The following is an 8,947-nucleotide window of genomic DNA, read 5'->3' as shown; positions in this document are numbered from 1 at the left end:
GCGCTAATAATGACGATTATGGAAATGTTCGACTTAACCAAAAATCATAAAGGAGACATTTTGATCAGTGGGGCGACCAGGGAGGATTCAGGGAGTTGGACAGTTTTCCGAAACACACGAGGCTTTGGGCTGCACAAAGTGCCGAGCTGCCTAGCCTCTGGGACACAGTAGAGAGGGCTGCAGGACCCCAGGCCTGGCCGGGGCAGGCCGACGCACACTTTGCTGAGCAGAGAAACTGACCCTGGGAGTCTGAACAACCTTTATTCCCAGCTGAGGAAATGGGGGAGGGGGCCTGGGAGGAGGAAACTCTGGGAGAGAGCTGATGAACCCCACAGAACTCTGCGCGAAATGGCTGTGTGTTCTCTTGCTTTAACAATCAGCAGCGACACACGCATTGCTGCCTCGGCTAGCCTTGGCTGGAGCCTGGAGGGGTGGGGGGAGGGGGTCTCTTGTTCCGGAGAAACCTGCCAGCTGCTGGGCTTGGTGCGAAGGCAGACACAATGCTGCTGTTGTTGGTTTGATCTCTAACTGTGGATTGTTAGTCTGGCTTTAACTATGTGGTAAGGGGGGAATGTGAAGGCTGTTTACAGCGAGTGCAAATAATGTGACAGCTGTTGGTGCACGAGCAGCGCTGTGCCTCCTCGGCGATCACACAAAGCGCGCACTATGCAGGCCCGCGGAGAGCTGCAGAGGTGGCCGCCCCTTGCTGGCCCGGGAGCCCTCGGATGCGCTGCGAGAGAGCCCTCGGCGGCGGCACTCGCCCCCCCGCCCCCCGCGACACGCATCTTTCTGGCTCCTGGGATCGTGGTGGACGTGCGCGCTGGTTGGTGTGTTGTGGTTTAGGGAACTTGTTAGGCAGAGGTGGCAGGAGAAGGCCTGCGGGGTCATGAGTGTCAACTGTCTGGAGGGGTTTGGCTGGGATCTGTTGACCTGGGGCCTCAGCGGCTTGTGACCGGGTTGTTAAGATTTGGGAAAATAACTTTCCGCCCTAAAGCAAGCCTGTTGGAAAGAATGTATTATTAACTGAAGGCTTTCTGGAAATTGCAGAGGCTCTGAAGGCCGTTGTTCTTCCTCTGAAATGGCCCTGTTATTCAGACAAGTTCAAGAGACAGGCGGCCGCTGTGTTCTATGCCCTCGGCCCTGTTTCCTGGATTGGAAACACAAGTGTGTAGGTTCAGGACCCGAAGGAGGGTGAATGGGGGTGGGGAAGGGTGCACGTCGGCTTTTGATTTCCCACCTCCCTTTGCCTTGCTGGTTTTTAAGAGCGCACTTGCCTTTCAGCTGCAGGACCAACGGTGCTGTCTTGAGGTCTGCCCACAGCGCCACCCACTCTGTGACTTAATCAACTAGATGCCCACAGCCCGGCCTTCTCTGAGTTCCTGGTCCTCTGCCAGGCACTGCGGGGAGGCGCCAGGGTGGGAGGGAGAACAGTTGGTGGGTGGCAGCAATACCCCGCTGGGCCGGTCCAAGCTGGCGGGCTCAGGATGGTCCGGAAGATGGGCCTGCCCCTGGGCTGTTCTGGGGCAAGCTGGGTGTAAAAACCACTCCCCCCAGTCTCAAGGTTGAAGGCTACGCAGCCCTGGCCCCAGCCCTGGCCCCCGGGCTTTGGAGGATCATTTAGAGCTGACTTAATTCTATATCCTGCCCTTCTGTGTGACTTTGGCCCCTGAGTGTACAGCTTGCAGGATATCTGCAAATTATGGGTTCACTCCCTTCCCCCACCCCTGCCCCCAGATCTACTCTCTGAGTTATAATGTGGACTTCTACATCTAGTTGGGTTCCCTAGTGGGGAGCTGGGAGATGCTTCTGGAATGATACATGAACTTCGGTGCCAGTTCTATAAATTGGTCTCTTTTTATGACGTGTGCCATTTTCTGTAGGAATGTTGCTTGCAAAACGAGTTTCGCCTTGGAGGAAAGGCGGAAAGATAAACAAGCTTGCAACGCCAAAACACTGGCAGTCTTTCCCTCCTTCCAGCTCTCTTAAAGCAGCCGGGCTGTATTTCCAGGATTAGACTCGTGCTTGTGAAGAGGGACTCTGGTTGGCTTTTTTTTCCCCCCAAGCAAATGCAAATTAGAGAAAAATAATTTTCTTTCAACGATATGCAATGTATTAGTCACTTGTTATCGTGCTCCGAGGCAGGCCTCATTTGCGCGTCTGCCAGCTCGCTCACATCTGCTCGGCGCTGTTTGGGGCATTTTAACCTTGGCGGTGTCGTGTCTGGTCCCACGGATCAAGGAGGAGTAATTAAGCTCTGAACAGCTAGAAAAATTCACGGGCCCCCACGTCTACCACAGTTTTCCCACAGCTTTGTTTGGGGTGTTCCGGGTTCCAAGATGAACAGACGTGGGGTTCCTATTGTTCCTTGTAAAGAAAGTGGGAGCCCCTGTCCTCCCCTGACCCTCATCCCCAGCCTTCCCAGGACTCCCAGGCTGCACACAATCAGCAGGGAAGCCGGGTGCAGATCACAGGACCCTGTGTTTTATGCATCTTTTATTCGTAAAAAGTTCCTTTGTGCTTCCTGTGTGTACTAATGATAGCTGTCGTTAATAGCCTTATGGTATAGCTTGTTCCTTGTGGGGGGAGGAGTTTGCAGTGAGTTCACTTTATTTCTACAAAGCCCTGATGGAGGCTGCAGTGCAGTGACACCCCCTCTAGAGTTGTGGTCTATGGATCATTTATTCTGGATTTGCCTCCAGGTTGTGTAGACTCCAAGTGGGAACCCAGCCTGTAGGGACCAGACCCGAGGGGGTGTGGAGGGTGGGTTGGCGGGGAGGAGATGAGTAAGGTTGATTAATTGCATTCAACCTAGGTTTCCTGTCCTGGGCTGCTGCCTCCTGTTGAGGGACACCAGCTTCCAAATGGGGCCCCCTCTTGCATACACGTGGTTGTGTGTGGCACAACCGTGAAAGAAAGTGAAAGGAACAAAAAGACGAGGCCTGGCGTCGGGGGTGGGGGGTGGTGGTGGTGGAGGGGAAGTGTCTGAGGTTGGTCCAAGAGCTGACCGGGGGCCACGGCTCTGTTTTTGGGCAAGGGGGTGTGTGGCGGGCAGCCCCAGTTTGGCAGCGGCTCTCCCGGTCGATCCTTGCTGGTGCCCCCCTCCCCAAGCCCCGGAGCCCCCTTTTACAGTTGGCTACACCTGGCTTGCATCTTTCAGTCGGGGAAGGTGGGGGAGGCGTCCACGGAGAGAACACTCCAGACTGGCCGAAGGGAGCGCAGGAAGATGCCCGGAGCCGTCTCCAGTCAGCGCCCACTCCCCTGGGGCGCGCCGCCGCACATCCTGGGTTCTCCGTGCGCCCACCCAAAGTTGCTTTTTGTCAGAGATTCAGCGGCAGGCGCCTGGGAAGGGGGACCCCAGAGGAGCGCGCGGGCGGGGTGAGCTGGGGTCGGGGGCTGGCCGAGAGAGCGGGGGGTCCTGGAAGGTCGGACGGGGGTGCGTGTGGGGGGGCGGCCCCGCGCGGGGACCTGGCGGAGGAGGGGCGAGGAGCCTGCGGCAGCGCGGCTGTGTGTGGTGGGAGAGAAAATCCCTTTGTTGCCGACCGATCGCTCTCGGGGCTGAGGCGGGGGAGGGGGCGCCGCCCCTCCCCCACTCGCAGCCGCCGCCGCCGCCGCCGCCGCCGCCGCTGCGGGCCAAGTTCACTCCCTACTGACCCGAGTGGCTCGCAGCTCTATCCTGGAGCCCTGGGAGGAGGCAGGGAAGGTTCTGGTTGCTCAAAAGGTCAGGGCCGGCCGCGTGAGTTTCCCGTCCCCCACCCCGTCACACCCCCACTCCTGCTCCGCAGCTCTGTTACTAATGCAAAACTTGGGTCGTGAGTGGGGACGCCTCTGGAGGCGGCGACAGCCATGACTTGGAGTGTGCCAAGAGACAGTGCCTGGGCAGGCTGGATCACTCCTCCCACCCCACGCCCCCCCCCCCCCCACCCCAACACCCATGCCCGGCTGCAGGACCCAGTCGGTGACCTCCTTCAGCCACACCCTAGGAAGACTGCGACCCCCCCCCGACCTGGGGGCATCCTTGGGGTTCCCCCCTCCCCACTGCTACACATACTGGGGAAAACATCCCAGGAGGACTTGCCCCAACGTTGCACACCCTGGACCGCTTTTTCTCATCTCCCACCTCCTCGCGGCCCCCAGTCCTAAAATAGGAACTTCTTCATCCCTCCCTTCCTTGACGCCAATAGAGAAGTGCCTGTGTGTGACTCAGTCTGCGCTTGGAGCAGTCCCAGGAAGGGCTCCTGCGCCATGAGCTTTGGGCCTCCATGAAAGCCACACACTCTGCAGAAGGTCACCCCTCCCTGGCCCCCTCTGTGTCCCTGCCTCAGCCTGCCCTCTGCCGCAAGGAAACTATGCAGCCATTCTGGGGTTTGTTTGTTACATAGTATATTTAGTGGAGTCAGATGCTGTTTAATGGGTTAGATGTGGCCTGCACCAGCTATTGCCAGGCAGAACTCAAGTCCATAGTGCAGTTTAATCCTCTGGAAAACACGGTGCCAAATATTTACAGATGAGGGGGCCAAAGTTGAAGAGGTCCGGCCACCTGCCCAGAGACACGCCGTGGATGAGAGTGGGAGCTGTGGTGACTGCGCGCGCATCCTCCACAGAGAACCAGCCATGCCCATGCAGTGAGGGACACCCCTTCCCTGAAGAGGTCCCCAGCCTACGGAGGACCGTGGCACATGGCATGCTGGCTGGGAGCCCTGCCGTCTGCCCGGTCTTCTGAGCCGGAAGCTCCCCAAAACCTGTCCAGGTCTTCTTGGTCACTAACTGGATAAGTGCCTGATGCGGCAAGGGGTGCCTAGGGAGCGAGGCCCTAGGAAGGGGCACCGTTAGTATTGGAGTGGAGTTGGGATGGTTTGGTGGCGCTGCTTCCCACTCCGTCGCTGCCACTTGACAAGCGTGCTGTGCAGACTTGAACCAATCCATCAGCCCCTCAAGGGCGGAGGCAGTGGAAAGTGGCCCGGTGCCAGGAGGAGCTGGGGTGGAGAGAAAGGAGAGGTGCCAGGAGTGGCCTGGTGCTGTCTTCCTCCCTCCACTCACGCCAGCCTCTCACGGCCACTGCTCCTTCCTTTGCAACCTGTTTGTTGCCTGCCAAGGGAAGTCGCCTTTAAAGAAAAAAACTAAACAAACGTTCTGTCCTTTTCCTCGTTCCATAATGGTGTCTTCATGGCAGGAATCGGCAGAACGGTGGCGGGTGCAGCTGGGGACCCGTGTGCCCCCTCGTGTCTTTTCACAGAGGGCCAAGGTGCCCTCACTCAGGGATGCCGAGGTTGGGGTGACAGCTCCTAATCTTGGTCCCTCTGATCTCTTTCTGCCAATCAGGCTCTTCTCCCCAGTGTCCAGGCCAAGCTCGGATGCTAATCATAACTCTTGGCTCCCGGACCAGATGACTGCTCAGGTCTGTCGAGGGAGACTCAGGCTCTCCTGTGCTTGCCCTTAGGGCCAGACCGAAAGCCGGAGACCACACGGCGAGTCTGCGTTTTGCAAGCCGGGTCTCTCCCAGAACTGGGTGTTCAGCGGGCAGCCACCACAATTCCTGGTCTGTTCTTCAGAAACCAGACGCTCGCTCCTCCGTCTCCCCGGCTGACCCCTTCTCTTGGCCACCTTCCCTCTTCATCCCTATTCCACATCCTTGCCCCCTTCTCTCCACTGCTGGAAAAAAGGGTTAAAACCCAGAGCCAAGGTGTAGCTTAGCAGCTCCCACTGGAAACAGGTTGGTGCTTGTAAAGTGCTTTTCATGACTGACTTCACACATCTTGGCACTTCCAGAAGCATCACCCACCTGTGGAAGAAAAGGGGGGGGGTCGTTGAGAAATAAGGGCAGATGAGCCTCTTATATACAGCAGCAAAGCGCCTGCTCTGTCTGTCATCTAAATGACGTCATTTGCCCCCTGCACCATGACCCACAGCCAAGGGGTCAGGGAAGTCACTTTTGAAGAACTTTTCCTTGGAGGTTAAAAAAAGAAGAAGAAGAAAGTAAGAAAGACCCCCAACTATTTCAATAGCCGCTTCTAAAAGAGGAGTGGGGTGAGCATGGCTATGTCTCTGACCCTGTCTCTGTGTTCCTTACACCCAAGATCCCCTTAGTTAGTTCTGCATCCCAGAGAGACGGGGGGTGGGCCCGTTCTTCAGTGATGGTGGGGTGTAAGCAGTATGGCCTTTGCCCAGGATGAGGGTGTTCCTGCCCAGGATTTGGGCTGTCACTCTGGAGAAGGGCCTCACGCCAGGCAGGGCCCTGGCTCCTTGGCCCTTTCCGCTCAGGTCCATCTTTGGCCCGGAACCTGAAGAGTTAAAAGTCTTTAGCTCGTTGCAATGAAATTATGGCTGGCAGTGGCGCCGCTGTTTGTTCAACAGACCTCCACTTTTAAACAGTTCACAAAAAGTTCATGGGGCAGCTAAAGATTATAAGTGTGTGTGTGTGTGTGTGTGTGTGTGTGTGTGTGTGTGTGTGTAGGTGTAGGTGTAGGTGTAGTCAGCAGGATCCAATACTGAGCCTTGCCCCTCCTCCTCTTGTTTCTTCACGGCCAGCCCCCCGCCCCGCCCCCACTCCCATGACACCGGCCACGCTTGGGGCCTCAACCCTCCATCTGACACTGTGCACGTAAAAACACTTCATCCTGACACTGGGTGTTATTTATCTGTGCGGTGTTAATATTGAAAACCCCACCAGACAAGACCTGGAAGGGCGGGGAGAGGCTTTGAAAGCACCCCGTGGTCCCAGGTGTCTCTAAACTGCATTCCCCTCTCATGCTAAGTCCAGGCCGCCCTTTCTAAAGAAAAGCCCTTTCAAGGGAAGGGGGCTGCTGGCCCTTTTTGAGGGGAGGGGAGAGGGCTCAATAGGATGATTGTGGCAGCGGCCTTTCTGTTTCCTCAGTCAGGTGCTCAGAGGTCCTTGTCCCAAGGTGACAACTAAAGGAGACATGTAAGAGGCAGCTTGTGTAAGTTTTGAAGACTGGGGCACCAGAAGATTGGGGCTTCGAGGGCACACACGCTTCTTCCCTCATCCTTTTCTTAAGGGTTTGATGGAGTGACCCTTTGGCTTCTGGTATAATGTCCAAATTTCATCATGACACCCAGCCAGGGGGTGGCATGGTGTGGTCCTCCCGCTGCAGCCACGGCCAGGACACTTGCACCGAGGGATGTTGCTCCTCCACCTTTTAGATGAGGCTTCCCTGGACATCTTCCTTTTGGTCTTCCTTTTGTTAGAAGGGGCGGCAGGGGTTAGGGAGGGGACACTTTGTTGAACGTGCCTTCTGGTCGGCCCTGCACTAGTGGTGGCCTGCCCCCAACTTGATTTGTATGTTCAGAACACGGAAGAATAGCCCGTGAGCCCCCCACAGAACCTTCCTTGGCGCCCAAGTCCATCTGAGTCCACCTTTTCGGGGCACTGTGGCCAGCCACTGGAAATGCCCCAGTCTGTCTAAAGAAAGGGACGCTTCCTAAAGAAATAGCTTCTCTAGAATCCCACCAGGCCGGACACAACTGGGAGATCTCTGCCTCTCCTCCAGCTTCATTGTTGAGCTCTAACTACATGCCGTTTGTCTGCGCGTGCGGCTCTTGATTAACAGAAGGTGTTCTCTTCTGTATAGGGGCCGACGGGGGATGCTGGTGGACAAAAGCCTGTGTTAGGACAAAGAAATGCAGAGGGATAGCCTGGCTGGCTTTGGGATTCAGGTCTCCCAGGTGCTCCCCGACCCCACCCCTAGTCACCCTCGGAAAAAGAGTCCCCAGTCTTTGGTGGCTCCCACCCAACCGACCTGGCAGTCAGCTCCGTGTGCTAAAGTGTAAAAGCAAGCATTTGCATATTTTTTCCTGCTAACAAAGGAAGTGTGTCGACTTAGGGAACATTTGGGCTTTCGGAAACTGTGTGGGTGGGTGTGTGAGGGAGGAGAAAGAAAAGTTCCCCCAACGAGCTGCACACCAGTGATTTCACACTCAGGTTTAGGTCCTGTGTAAAGAGGCCGTGGCTGGGGGAGTGGGGCCTCCCCCGCCACCCCTCCCCGGACAAGGGAGTCTGCGAACAGGGGAATTGCCTAGGGCCATCGGTCCCAGGCATTAAAGGCTCCCCTACTTATTAACCCAGCATTTAACAGCAGGATATGGGGCTGAAGCGCAGTCAAAAGAAACGGCTCAACCTCCAAAGAGCAATTAAAATCCTGCACGAGGATAAATCACGCGCCGTGATAATCCTGTTAATAAAATGCAGCTTGTCCTGACCCTTCACTCATGCAGCAAACTTGAATGTGATGTGGGTGGGGCTGGTGGGCCGGGAAGTTAAGGAGGGGGCGGGGCTCTCCCCTCTGCCTCGGCAGCCTCCCCCCTCCTCCCGGTAGACGGAAAACGGGTGGCTTCTGCTTGTTCCCCGCGGGCCGGAAACTTGCAGCCCCAGCCCGAGCCCAGCAGCCTGGGCTGCTACGGAGGACTTCTGCACTCGCTACTGATTGCTGGTCCCCAGCGAGCAGGCGTCATTGAATTACTCAGCCTCCTCCCTCTGCAGCTCCCAGGCCAAACCACCCAGGTTTGGGGCTTAATCCAATCTAGGGCTCGGGTCGGGTGGCTCGCCAGCCCACTGACTCTTTTTAACCCTCCATCTGTAAGTCACGCACACCGCAGCCGTGGAAGTGAGTCGTAGTTTGGGCCGCCATACCGGACTGTTGTGCCTTTTATCCCACACCCCACCCCCGTCCCCAGTCCTTTCAGCCGCCGCAAGAAGAATCAATGTGGGGCTCCCTGGAATCCAGCACCGTCCGCTTTCAATCCAAGTGTGTTCTCCAAAAGGCTGGGAAAGGAGAAGGGAGAAGGGCAGGTGCAGGGTGACATGTGCTGTATCTTGAATGGTGTGGCCTGTGGCTCTTGAACCCTCTCTGCATCCCCAGCGCCTCCTGCCAGGGAAGTTCCATCTCCCTCCTTGAACCTCTGGCTCATGTGTGTTCCTTTGCTCCTGGCCATC

General features: G+C 56.8%; 1 protein-coding gene across 8 annotated transcripts in view; it reads left to right on the top strand.

Annotated features, from left to right (window-relative positions):
* Window positions 1-6,729: 6,729 nt before the first annotated feature.
* Window positions 6,730-8,947, top strand: part of BCOR (BCL6 corepressor) — a 72,804-nt gene continuing 70,586 nt past the window's right edge. For all 8 annotated transcript variants that reach the window (XR_003677821.2, XR_003677822.2, XR_003677820.2 and 5 more), the window contains exon 1: window positions 6,730-6,935. The gene's annotated coding sequence lies outside the window, so the exon portion shown is untranslated. The remainder of the gene's footprint in view (window positions 6,936-8,947) is intronic.

The sequence above is a fragment of the Physeter macrocephalus genome, chromosome 21 (genome assembly GCF_002837175.3).
Source record: "Physeter macrocephalus isolate SW-GA chromosome 21, ASM283717v5, whole genome shotgun sequence".
Lineage (NCBI taxonomy): Eukaryota > Metazoa > Chordata > Mammalia > Artiodactyla > Physeteridae > Physeter > Physeter macrocephalus.
This window is presented reverse-complemented; position numbering and strand designations above follow the sequence as displayed.